Consider the following 13,594-nt stretch of genomic DNA (forward strand, 5'->3'; position numbering starts at 1 on the left):
GTGCTGCATGCATACAAATAACACCTGCTAAAATTCCTATTTTTCTACAACTGTTAAAGATACAGGAGCCCCTGTCCACCTTTCCATATGGTCACCCTATGTTAGCTGCCTTAAATGCTAATTTTAGCAGAATGTCCCACCATAAGACAGGCAGCCCCACTAGAGGAATCCTTTTCAGAGGAAGAACTAGAGCCTCCAGAAACCAGGGGCACACTAGATCAGTCACTGGCACCAGACCAGGAGGAGCCTGGATCTTGGGGGGAAGGAGACAGCTGCAGGGCCTTCCCTGTCAGGAGGATGGGACTCCGACTCTCAGCAGATGCTGAGTAGGGAGCAAGAGACACTTGTTAATTTTCCTGCACAGAGCTACAGCAATCCTTTGAGCACTCCTCAGCTCCTTTGCAAAGAGGGGGGAAATGTTAAAAAAAAAATCAACCGATGACCCAATTTGATTCAAATTTTAAGGCAGGATGCATGGGAGTACTTCACAATAAAAGCAGATTCTAAGGTGGAAAACTTCTGAGTCCTTTGCATGCAATTGTCAGTGATTGCACAGTATAACACTGGTGTGATTTCTCTGCTGTAGCAGATAAGATACCAAATGGGGCGAAGGAAGGAGAACAGGAAGTGAGCGGAGCAAACCCAGCAGCTCTGGGTTGGGAGAGGAAAATTACGGTAGAACAAGGCACATGAATCTGTAGCCACGCTGGAACTAAGAAATAGAACCGGTAAGTAGAACTCATTTACAACGTTGGAGACCCAGGGTCACGTGACGCTCTGCGTCACAGTAACCCATTCAAAACGTTAGAATAACATCAGTGTAGATTCCCACCTGATTTGCTTGTAGAGAAACCTGTCTGCTGGAACCTTGGCCTGGGTTATTCCTTGGCTTTGTGGTCACCCCTGTCACCGAGACTGCTCCAGCCAACACAAGACATTGGAGAGGCCTTAGAACAGATCTTACTTCCATTGAACAGATAACCCAAGCCAATGGGTGCATCATAGAACATCCTCAGTGGGTTGTATACCTGAGGGAAAACATAGGAAAAGTTGCACCTCCTTATAAAGCAAAAAATAGAATCTAATTCACTTCCTTCTTTCATTACTATAATGAAAACTGTTTAAAGCAAGCACCTAAAGTCTCTGCTGTGAGGATCTTACAGTCAAAAATCTAACAAAGGGGAAATAGAGACAGGAGGCAAATAGGGTGAAATTATGGATTTATTTAAGATTTAGTTACAGTGGGGCATGGGGATGGAGGGGTTATGCCAAACCTTCACTGAAGTACTTTTTGAGAAGCGATTTGAAGTATGTAAGACACATGGCATCACATAGGTGGCAGACTCAGGCACCATGGGGTAGTTTTCCAAAGAAAATAAATGCCCCCTTTTTATACATCATCAATGTTTAATCTCAAACCACACTATAAGGCAAAGGGGGGCGGGGAATGCAAAGAAAATGTTTAGTTCTTCCCCTCAGTTTTGTGTCCATTTGTGGCCGAAGCAGCTCAGTCACCGAAAAGTATCTGATGGGATAAGAGTTAAGTGTATAGTTCATCACTTCCAGTGTGCCATATTCTCAATCCTAGAGTATCAATTCTACTCCAGTTTGATTCAGTGTCAGTTGTGTATGAAATAGAAATCTTGCTTAACTCGGGAAAAGTGAGAGATCCAATGCTTTGTCAGGGAAAAAATGATTTGGAACAGTGCATCTGAAAGGTTGCAAAGCACCCTACAGAGACCGTAGCTGGAATGTGTTGATCTAAAGAGTTTCCTTTCCATTACCCTCAGTTAATGGGGGAAATGGTCCCTCTCCCAGACTCTGCTTTATTAATATGTGTAAATGGGGCATGGTGTATATTTAGACCTGCAAGTAATTATCACAGTATTCAATGGGAAAATTACTCTGAGCTAATTCCTAGAAACTTGTTGGAAGCTTTACTTACAAAGACAGTCCCAAGGAGATTGTAAAAAGTCAGGCCAAAACTGTCTCAACACCCACAATGCATTGTGGCTGTTGTGGTTGACCAACATCAGTTTCTCCTGGCCTTGATATTGGAACAATCATATGAGGCCGCTTCCTGGTTCTAAGTGGTCATATCCTGCATGTGCATATGGCCCCATCACATAGCCTCTGAATGTTGTTGTGAAACACCCAGGGCACATCTAAATGGGCTGTTTACATCGCCTTACCTCCACATTTTCCCATTGTTCGATGCATGACGCAGCCACAAAGTCGCTACAGTGCCGATCAATAACCCCTAAAATGCACATATTCATACCTCCAATTATACAACGACTTTTCCAAAACCTTCGCATTTACTCTGCTTTATCCCTTATGTGTCGCTGGGTGTGTGTGTAAGTTCAGCTTTTGTGGGCGTCGCTTTGAGGGCAGGACAAAGTGATGTCACATCTTGCCCATTTCCCGCCACAACTCCCACTTCCCATACCTCTCTCATACCTTCCCATTCCTGCAAGCGAGATTGTAGTTACGGGCACCAATTTCAATGGAAATAAAAGAGGGTTAGGTTGGCAGAGCAGTCCGCCTTTGTATTGTATGGGTAGACGGGACCTCACATCTTGTAAAGTCCATTTAAAGGGAGAGCACTTAAGGGGGTAGACTGGGAACTCGATTGTATACACGATGCTGTGCAGATTGGTAGACCGGGCTGCCATTTTACGGAAGCAATGAAGGCGGTAGACCGGGCACTTGATTTAAAGTCACAAAGCACACAGGAGAGGTACATTTATGGCTGTTTTTATTCCTGCCCGGGAAGAGCAGTCGCCATTTTAGAAAGGGAAATGAAAAGTGTAAGAATGGTGATTGGAAAGAGAGGGTGAGGGGAGAGAATTTGCCAAACCAAGCTGCTCCTCTCACAGAGAGAGCACTTAAGGCTGTGGACTGGGCACTCGATTGTATATACGATGCTGTGCAGAGAGCTTCAGGTACTATAGCAATCTGGACTGGGGTGGGGTGGGGTGGAGTCTAGCAAGTTCAACCTTGAGACCTCCTCTCACATTGAAAGAATGTGTGAGGGGATTCAAATGTACCCTGCACAGACACACACACACACACACACACACACACACACACACACGCAAGCTGCTTTTGTCATGCACAAGTGGGTTTTGGGAAATGGTGAAAGATTTCCAGACTTTGAAATCTTGCCAGTGTTGAGATTTGTTGCTTGTTAATTAAGTCAACTATCCATCGTCAGATAAAATAATAATTTCTTCGTCTTGATATCAGGAATGATATTGCACAGCATAAGCTGATAATTGCTTATGCAATGCTTTCAAGTACAACAAAGGGAAACTGGGATTTGACAGGACTTATTTCTTTTAGAGGGGGGGGGGAAGTATTGGCTGACCCAGTTTTATTTTGGAAAGGATGAGCATTAGCATTGGAATTCACTCTTGAAAACTATCATCTGACTGCAGGATTTGAAAGGAAGTGTTTAATTGTGCACAGATCATTAATTATAGCTATTAACAAACTACAATGACTGAAAAATAACTAAGCCAAAGACTATACGGCATGCAAATTATTACTGCTTATGGAACCTTTCACATTTGACACTTGTCAGATTAGCAGTTAGGATATTCTATTTTATTTTTTATTATTGCATTTATCTCCCGCCATTTTTCCTCCAAGGAACCCAAGGCAGCATACATAATCCTCCTCCTCTTCTCTATTTTATCCTCACAACAACAACCCTGTGAGGTAGATTGGGCTGAGAGTCTTCTGACTGGCTCAAAGCCACCCGTGGGCTTCCATGGCCAAGTGGGGACTAGATCCCGGATCTCCTGACTCCCAGTTCAACACCTTAGCCACTACACCACACTGGCTCTATTAGTCTTTGATTCATAAGCAAAGCTTTTAGTTCTTTGTTTTGGGAGCACTTCATCTTAATGTGTGTAGAAGAGCTGTGCTTCAGTAAACCAGACACTACAAGGAATTCAGGAGACAATCCACCCAGATTCTGCTGAACAGCTGTAGGCCTAAAATCTTTCCTTCAGAATGGGCATCAAAAACGGCAAATGCGGAGCAATGTAAGCAAGTGTAAACAGAAGCACATTGGGCAAAAAATGCCGAAGTTCAAGTATAACCTGATGGGATCTGCACTAGAGGTGACTAACAAAGAAAGTGGTCCTGGGGTTGTGGTGGACAGCTTGATGAAAATGTTAACCCACTGTGCTGCAGCTGTGAAAAAGGCATATTCCATGTTAGGTATAATTAGAAAAGGAATTGAAAACAAAACTGTTACGATCATACTCCCCTTATAAAAATATAAGGTGCAACCAACTTAGAATTCTGTATACAGTTACGGTCACCTCAACTAGAAAAAAAAGATATTGTAGAGTTGGAAAAAGTGCAGAGAAGAGCAACTAGAATGATCAAGGGGCTGGAGCAACTCTGCTATGAGAAAAGGTTACAGAAGCTGGGATGGTTTAGCTTAGAAAAAAGGCAAATGAGGGGAGACATGGTGGAGGTGTACAAATTATGCATAGTGTGGTAGAGATGTATTATGCATTTTCCTCTCTTTCTCACAATGCTAGGACCTATGAAGCTAATTGGTTAGGGATTCAGGACAAATAAATGAAGTACAGTTCATTTACACAGAATATAGTTAATCTATGGAATTTATTACCACAAAACATAGTGATGGCCACCAATTAGGATGGGTTTAAAAGGGGATTGGACAAATTCATGGAGGATAAGTCTGTAAATAGCTGGCTAGTCATGATGGCTATATGCTACTTCCAGTATTGGAGGCAGTATGCTGGGGAACATGGGTGGGAAGGTGCTATTGCACTCATGTTCTGTTTGTGGGTTCCCCATGGGGAGCTGGTTGGCCCTGTGTGAACAGAATGCCGGACTAGATGGACCCTTGGTCTGATCTAGAACCATAGAATCATAGAATAGCAGAGTTGGAAGGGGCCTACAAGGCCATCGAGTCCAACCCCCTGCTCAATGCAGGAATCCACCCTAAAGCACCCCTGACAGATGCTTGTCCAGCTGCCTCTTGAATGCCTCTAGTGTGGGAGAGCCCACAACCTCCCTAGGTAACTGATTCCACCGTCGCACTGCTCTAACAGTTAGGAAGTTTTTCCTGATGTCCAGCTGGAATCTGGCTTCCTTTAACTTGAGCCCATTATTCCATGTCCTGCACTCTGGGAGGATCGAGAAGAGATCCTGGCCCTCCTCTGTGTGACAACCTTTTAAGTATTTGAAGAGTGCTATCATGTCTCCCCTCCATCTTCTCTTCTCCAGGCTAAACATGCCCAGTTCTTTCAGTCTCTCTTCATAGGGCTTTGTTTCAAGACCTCTGATCATCCTGGTTGCTCTCTTCTGAACACGCTCCAGCTTGTCTGCGTCCTTCTTGAATTGTGGAGCCCAGAACTGGACACAATACTCTAGATGAGGCCTAACCAGGGCCGAATAGAGAGGAACCAGTACCTCACGTGATTTGGAAGCTATACTTCTATTAATGCAGCCCAAAATAGCATTTGCCTTTCTTGCAGCCATATCGCACTGTTGGCTCATTTTCAGCTTGTGATCTACAACAATTCCAAGATCTTTCTCATTTGTAGTATTGCTGAGCCAAGTGTCCCCCATCTTGTAACTGTGCATTTGGTTTCTATTCCCTAAATGTAGAACTTGGCATTTATCCCTATTAAATTTCACTCTGTTGTTTTCAGCCCAGCACTCCAGCCTATCAAGATCACTTTGAAGTTTGTTTCTGTCTTCCCGAGTATTAGCTATCCCACCCAATTTTGTGTTATCTGCAAATTTGATCAGCATTCCCTGCACCTCCTCGTCCAAATCATTAATAAAAATGTTGAAGAGCACTGGGCCCAGGACTGAGCCCTGCGGCACCCCACTCGTTGCCTCTCCCCAGTTTGAGAAGGTTCCATTGATAAGTACTCTTTGAGTCCGATTCTGTAGCCAACTGTGGATCCACCTAATAGTTGTTCCATCTAGCCCACTTTTAGCTAGTTTGTTAATCAGAATGTCATGGGGTACTTTGTCAAAAGCTTTGCTGAAGTCAAGATATATGACGTCCACAGCATTCCCACAGTCCACAAGGGAGGTTATCCTATCAAAAAATGAGATCAAATTAGTCTGACAGGATTTGTTCCTGACAAATCCATGTTGGCTTCTAGTAATCACTGCATTGATTTCAAGGTGTTTACAGATTGACTTCTTTATAATCTGCTCCAGAATTTTCCCAGGGATGGATGTCAGACTGACTGGTCTGTAGTTCCCAGGTTCCTCGCATGGCTATTATGTTCTTACTTCCATCAGCCAAGGGCCATGTTGTCTGGGGATGATGGAAGTTATAGTCCAACATTTGTGGAGGGTGACAGGTTAGGAAGGTTGGCAAATACCCATAGAAGATAAATTATGAAGTATACAGGGCAATATTGGAAGATCATTAACTCTCGTAAAAGCAGTAAAAGGAATAGATCAAACATCTTTCCAAAAAAGCCTAAACAGAACTCTGTGCGTACACACACACACACACACACACACACACACACACACAGGCTTTCTCACTGCAGCTCCTGCACCCTCTGAAAAACTGCTCTTGAAGGTTAGGGGAACCTCTGGAATGGTGTTGGTTTGGGGAAAAGAGGCTGCAGGAGGAGGGAACTGACCGAGATTGGGATGGCGGGCACTCAGCAAATCATGCAAGTCATGTTTGGATCCAAGCCAAAGCAATGTAAAAAATTATTTTTGTCACTCTTACATGGCCAGAATTTGGCTCTAAATAAAAGAAATATACAAAAGCATACAAATATAAAAAAAGAATCACCTGTTATTTGTGAACCAGTAAACAAACGTTCAAGTTTTTCATTTTGCTCCATAGATTAGATTTAAAGCACACCGTGCCATTTCTTATGATCCATATAAAATCTCACTGACACCCAATCCTTCATATACACATTTAACTTGGGAGTTCATCCCATTGATTTCAGTGGGATGTAATTTCAAGGGAACATGCATAGGGCTGCTGTCTTCACATTTTACTGATATTTCTTATTAATATGAATGGTTTCAGTTGCAGTTTCAAACAGATTGCCTGCAGCATTCTCAGGAGGTATCCATTTGGAGATAGAATATTTGCAATTTCGGTAGTGCGTTAACAGATTCTTCTTCTTTTTCTTCTAAATCTACTGCAACTCAGTGAAACAACCTTGAAAAACAAAGCAAAGCTAGAGGGTGAAAGAGATGTGTAGAATGAGCAAAAAGCACAAAAAGATTTATAAAACTGCTATAATTAGAGTCTTGGAGTACAAGTGTTTCATTTGTTCAATCCAATTGAAAATACATACGATCTTCACTCAAAATAAAAACACAATTTCTGGTGAGTAAATAGATCTTTAACTTCAAAAGATAATATATAACATAACTTAAAATTTGAATTAGAGTTAGCATTTTTTTAAATTTCCTGCTATTTTTGTAATCATGTTTGTTTCATAATTCCTATGGAAAAGTGGGTTGATAGCAAAACCTTAGCATACAAGGCAGTTACTAGAAATTGCCATTTTAGACTGTTTGGTCATTTCTGTTTTAATGTATGATTTTGATCAAGGTGTGCAGATGGCAGTGAACTACAAGAATATAGGAATACACAGCTAGAGATGTATGAGAAATTTGTTTTTGCTTGCAAAACATGTGCACATGCTTCATTGAAAGCTTTGAACGTGAGCATGAGTCTGCCCCAAACATCTTCCAAGTCCGAATGCATTGCATTCCATGTGTGCGTCTGCTCAAAAGTAAGTCTCATTGAGTTTATTAGGATTTACTCTCAGATAGGTGCCTAGAGGATTGCAACCATAGTGTCGGAAAAGTACACTGAATAACAAGCTGTCAGTATCCACTTTTATAGCTGTAGTATAATCATTGGGATAACTACCTAATAAGAATCCCCCCAAATCCTAAGGACTGCTTAGAGCTCAAAACAGTCTATGCCTTAGTTGACTTTAACTGCACATTTTTTAAAAAAAAACAGTGTGTCCATCTCCCTCCCCCTCCAAAAAAAAATTATTTATTTTTCAATATGGCATGTGATAAGGCTTGTAGGTGGGGTAGGAAGGGATTTGACGCAAAGGAAAATGATTTATTTTCACTCTCAAGCAAGAGTTATGGCTCAGGTCACTGCTGAATCTACAAACTATGACAATAAACCACCTTTTCGATCACAGACATCCTGTTATTTCATTATCCACCAACATCTAGCCCCTGCAGAACAAAGCTGGATTCTGGAATGAGATTACATTTTGAGTAAAGACACAGATATTTGAGGTTTTCAAATAGGTGAAACCAAAGCTCCCAACTTTAGTTTATTAAAAAAAAAAGAAGTCTCCATGACAGGCTAGCTCTCTACCCCTCCCTCGCCTTTATATTTTGAAGATAATGTTTTGACACCAGTGGCATGCCTGGCTGAATTTGAAAGGGATCTATTTTGGGGGAAAGAATGAGAAAAATATTTTAATATGTCACAAAAGCAGGCTATAATTGGCTTCTTTCATTATATATAAAAGCAACAAGCAGAGCCTGTGAGAGGACAGCAAGTAAATACTTGGGAACTGGGCATCACTTCGATGCATGTATTAATGAAACAGTTCTAAGTCCATGCAGGGTTGAGCCAAAATAGGGTGGGTGGGGAGACACAATTTCACCATTATCAGTTATTTAACTTACTGTTTAGAGCTCAATTTCTATTCCTATGGATGGAACTGTGTACCTCTTACAGGGCAGTATCCAACAGTGCTCCTATTCTGTTGAGCGAGCAGATCCCACCACTTGGGCAATGCCTCTTTAGTGAAACCCGAAATGGGCAGAAATCTTCTCTTCTCCAGGCTAAACATGCCCAGTTCTTTCAGTTTCTCTTCATAGGACTTTTTTTCCAGACCCCTGATCATCCTAGTTGCCTTCCTCTGAATACACTCCAGCTTGTCTGCGTCCTTCTTGAAGTGTGGTGCCCAGAACTGGATGCAATACTCTAGATGAGGCCTAACCAGGGCCGAATAGAGAGGAATCAGTACCTCACATGATTTGGAAGCTATACTTCTATTAATGCAGCCCAAAATAGCATTTGCCTTTCTTGCAGCCATATTGCACTGTTGGCTCATATTCAGCTTGTGATCTACAACAATTCCAAGATCCTTCTCGTTTGTAATATTGCTGATACTACATGGTATACACTGTTTAAAAACATCCTAAAAGCATCCTAAAAACATACTAAAAATATCCTAAGATTCTACTGGATAGGCCTGCCGGAAGAGATCAGTCTTGATAGCTTTCTTGAATGCTAAAAGACTGTCAAGCTGACGAGTCTCCTCCATCAGGCTATTCCACAGTCTGGGAGCAGCAGAAGAGAAGGTCCTCTGGGTTATGGTTGTCAGCCTAGTCTTTGCTGACTGAAGTAGATTCTTCCCAGAGGACCTGAGTGTGCGGGGCGGATTGTATGGGAGAAGGCGATCCCGCAGATAGCCTGGACCCAAACCATGTAGGGCTTTAAAGGTGATAACCAACACTTTATACTTCGCCTGGAAACTAATTGGCAGCCAGTGAAGAGATTTTAGGACTGGTGACATCCAAAGCAATATATTGGACATGTCCTCATCACCACCACCACCACACGCATCAGGATGACCACTGTTAAATACAGAAGAGTGACTGGAGGGAGACCATTTGGGGGCTGCTCTAGCAAGAAAGTTTTGCTCTTATAACTGTTAGTGCCTCAGTACTGTCAGCTAAATGATGATACATCCGTATCATTCTGTGGTTTCCCATTTCCTGCCACGTTAAACTAGCAATGCAGGTGGGGCATTTCCTTTATGTGTTTAGGACTGAAACGGAAGAGTAAAGAACGTAAGCCGCACACAAGCACAGAGTAACTATCTCCACATTCATCTAAATTTCATACCTACAACCCTCATATTTAGCCAGATGGGCCAGATAAACAACAACACATTTTCATTAGCCTCACCCAGGTGACTCATGCTATGTATGTGTCAGGTAAATTTCCTTTTAATTAGGGTCCCCACAATTTTTATTTTCAAAGCAAGGGATCTGTTGCCTCTAATGTTGTGTCTGCATTTGTGTTTACTGAATATTGGAGCACCTTTCCCCCCCACCCCAACACTAGCAACACACATATACACACAGTGCTGGCTCCAGGATTTTGTGAGCCTTTGGGCAAGACACCCTGGGCTCCCACCCTCAGTGAGGCTACCTTCTCACTATCTGCTATTCTCTTCATCCACTTTCTCATCATTTTATGACTTGCTTGCTGGACAGCAGAGAAAGAGAGCAAGCAGGCGGTGGCGTCTAATGCTCCTTCTCACCGCCACCATTGCCTGGACCAGAAAGAGGGACAAGTGAACCAACAATGATGGATTGGAGCAGCAGGTCCAAGGGTTTAGCATTAGGCTCCCTTTGGGGCATGGGCCTTCAGCAGGTGCCTGACCATGCCTACTTTTGATGGCAGCCCACACACACCCACACACCCACAAAAACACATTTGGAAAACTCAGAACATTGATACCCATGTAACCCCACAGAAATAATCTAGTACAGCTATTCCAAGGCCAGGAATGAGAAAGGGGCTTTGTCTTGCTAGCTCAGCAGTGAGGAATCCAAGAACCACGTGCGATTCTCGGTCTAGTTTCACGTGGACTTCAGCTTAGTTTGAAACATTGCCCACTTTGTATAAGCACAGAGACATTTGGCTCCAGCCTGCCCCACTTTGGCTCCAGCCATGCTGACTCTGACTCTGCTTCTTATAAGATGTGACTCTGCCCACTGTTGGTTCTGACCCTGCTCACTATCAGTAGGAAGCCCTGAGGGAATGCAGCCCTCAACAGAAAAAAGGCTCTCCACCCTTGCACCAGTGTATACTTTCCATTTTTGTAGACTTTGTGATGGACTAGGAGCCACTCAATTTAGAATCCATTTATTTATTTATTTATTTATTTATTTATTTATTTATTTATTTATTTATTACGTTTATATACCACCCCCATAGCTAGAGCTCTGTGGGTGGTTTACAGAAATTCTAAAATTGAGATAAAAACAAGTATACAAAATTTAAAAGTCTAAAATGCAGAACATACATACATGAAGCATTAAAAACCGTTAAAATAAACATGTGAGTGATTAACATGTGGGTGCTGCCATATGCCTGGGCAAAGAGGAAAGTCTTAACCTGGCGCCGGAAAGATAGCAGCATTGGCGCCAGGCAAGCCTCGTCAGGGAGATCGTTCCATAGTCTGGGGGCCACCACTGAAAAGGTCCTGTCCCTCCATAATGAAGTTGCTAATACAAAACTTATTTACTCCCATCATATTTAGATATTATAGAATGGATATTACCCTTAGAGCATCATCTCAAAATACCCCTCATACTAGCCTTTGGCTTCTCTCTTTCATCTTCATTCCCAGCTGTAACCATAAGTACATGCAACAGCATTTGCTCATATTTATCCCTTCCTCTCTTGTTTTTCCTCTTGTCTCTTTTAGATTGTAGAGTCTTAAAATAATTGATAACGATCACAATAATATTTCACTGTTTTCCTACCTGTAAAGTATTTTTTTTTCCAGTCGGAGTGCATGCGGATCACATCTATGCTGCAGTTTCCATCAATAGACACCTTATTTGCTCTTTCTATATGAGGCTTTTTTCCTGTTCATCTCTCCAAGGAGCTTGGAGCAATGCTTTAGTCTCAAAACCACTGTACGTTAGGCAGATACTGCAATTTGCCCAAGGCTAACCGGTAAGCTTGGTAGCTGTGTAAGGATTTTTTTCTGGGCTGCAGATGTCTCGCAACACCAGCTCTTATTGCGTGTGTATGAGGGGGAAGGGGGTGACCACTCAACTCTAGGTACCTTGCTCCTCCACAAGGACAGCTCAAGATTCCTCCCCACTTTGATTCAGTTTTTGACTCCTGCAAAATTAGCCACACGGGACTCTCTGCATATGCTTAAGCTTTCTTTGTTAAATTAACTATTCTAATAGCAATTTGCAAGGCCGAGAGGAGAAAGCATGTTTGTGAGAAGAGCAGCAGGAGTATTGAGGGATAAACTAGAAAAATGCAGTAAGATGTGTATATGCCTAGTCTCTCATCACATGGTGTGCCTTTTATATGGAGCGATTTACGTACAAAGAAAAGGGGTGAAATGCTTGGATTCAGCGTTCCATGGGCAGAACTCCACTCTCATGATGCTCCCACTGGAAGAAGAGCAGGGAAGCCATTTTCATGGAGACCCACGGCCAGTTAGTAGAGAACAATGAGCTAGAGGAAGCACTGGTCTGACTTTCCATGAATTGTAATGAACTCATGTTTCATTATCCTGAATATACTGTAATTCAACACACATTTTTATTCTGTTGCTGGCATTCACTCCTTACCATAGCATTTTTAGGAGAGAAAAGATCACTATTTCGCATGGATACTGACAAGAATCTTCCTCCACATATAAGCAATCAGTAACTCTCTCTGTCTCTCATATCACACGTACAACCTATCTTCCCTTCTTTTTTTTGCCTTAAATATCAAATTCAGTTAGTTAAATTGGATCATTTCAGTTGGAACCAATTTAATGAAGGATGTCTCTCTACGGGTGAAAAGGCATAAGATTCCCATCTAATTTTCCTTCATGAATTTCTATGGCAATGAGAGACCAATTGGATTAGGAAAACAAGTTTCAAATGTTTTTATTAAGTGAATTAAATGTTAAAAAGATCACAGGCAGGAACAAAAGAGGGTATGATTGATTGCTGGCATAATTTAATTTGTTCTACCTGGTAACTGTATACAGGTGCAATCCTATTGGGTTGACCACCAACCTCTGAACTCAGAAGATGACCTCTCATCCTATGCAGAATGAGAGGAGCACAGAGGCGAACTGAGCCTCCATGCTCTTCCAGCTCTGAATTTTTGGTAGACAGGCATTTTTGCCCATCTACCTGAGGTTTCAGGGAGGAGGAAGGATGGAGGCTGGGGAGCTCAGAGCGCTGACTCTGACCTTGGATCCAGGAATCCGAACTATCCTATGGACCCCCAGATACTGTCTAGAGGCCATAGGATTGCTCTCCCCAGTGATATTAAGCCTTGGAGGAATAAAAGTGTTTTAACTCTACCAGACAGACAGACAGATACTCAGCAGCAAATGAGAGTTTAAGGCTGCAATCCCACTGACCTGGGAATAAGCCCCATTGAAATAAATTGGACATACCGTATTTCTTCGATTCTAAGATACACTTTTTTCCCCATATAAACATCTCTAAAAACGGGGTGCATCTTAGAATCGTGGGTGCGTTTATTATTTCTTAGAATCAAAGCTTTTTTTCTGTTGGTGGTACTGATATTAATGTGCATCTTACAATCGATGGCGTCTTAGAATCGAAGAAATATGGTAGTTCTGAGTCGACATAAGGTAAGGGAGAATTTGAGAAAAACTGCTTTTCATTTCCGATAGTAAGAGTGGTTATCACCACACTTCTTTATTGGCCAATTACATTCCTCTGTTAACTGGGATTAACAGAGTTTCACTCCTACCACCTCCTTTGCTCCTATGGG

Source organism: Elgaria multicarinata, chromosome 3, assembly GCF_023053635.1.
Source record: "Elgaria multicarinata webbii isolate HBS135686 ecotype San Diego chromosome 3, rElgMul1.1.pri, whole genome shotgun sequence".
In the NCBI taxonomy this organism is placed as follows: Eukaryota; Metazoa; Chordata; class Lepidosauria; order Squamata; family Anguidae; genus Elgaria; species Elgaria multicarinata.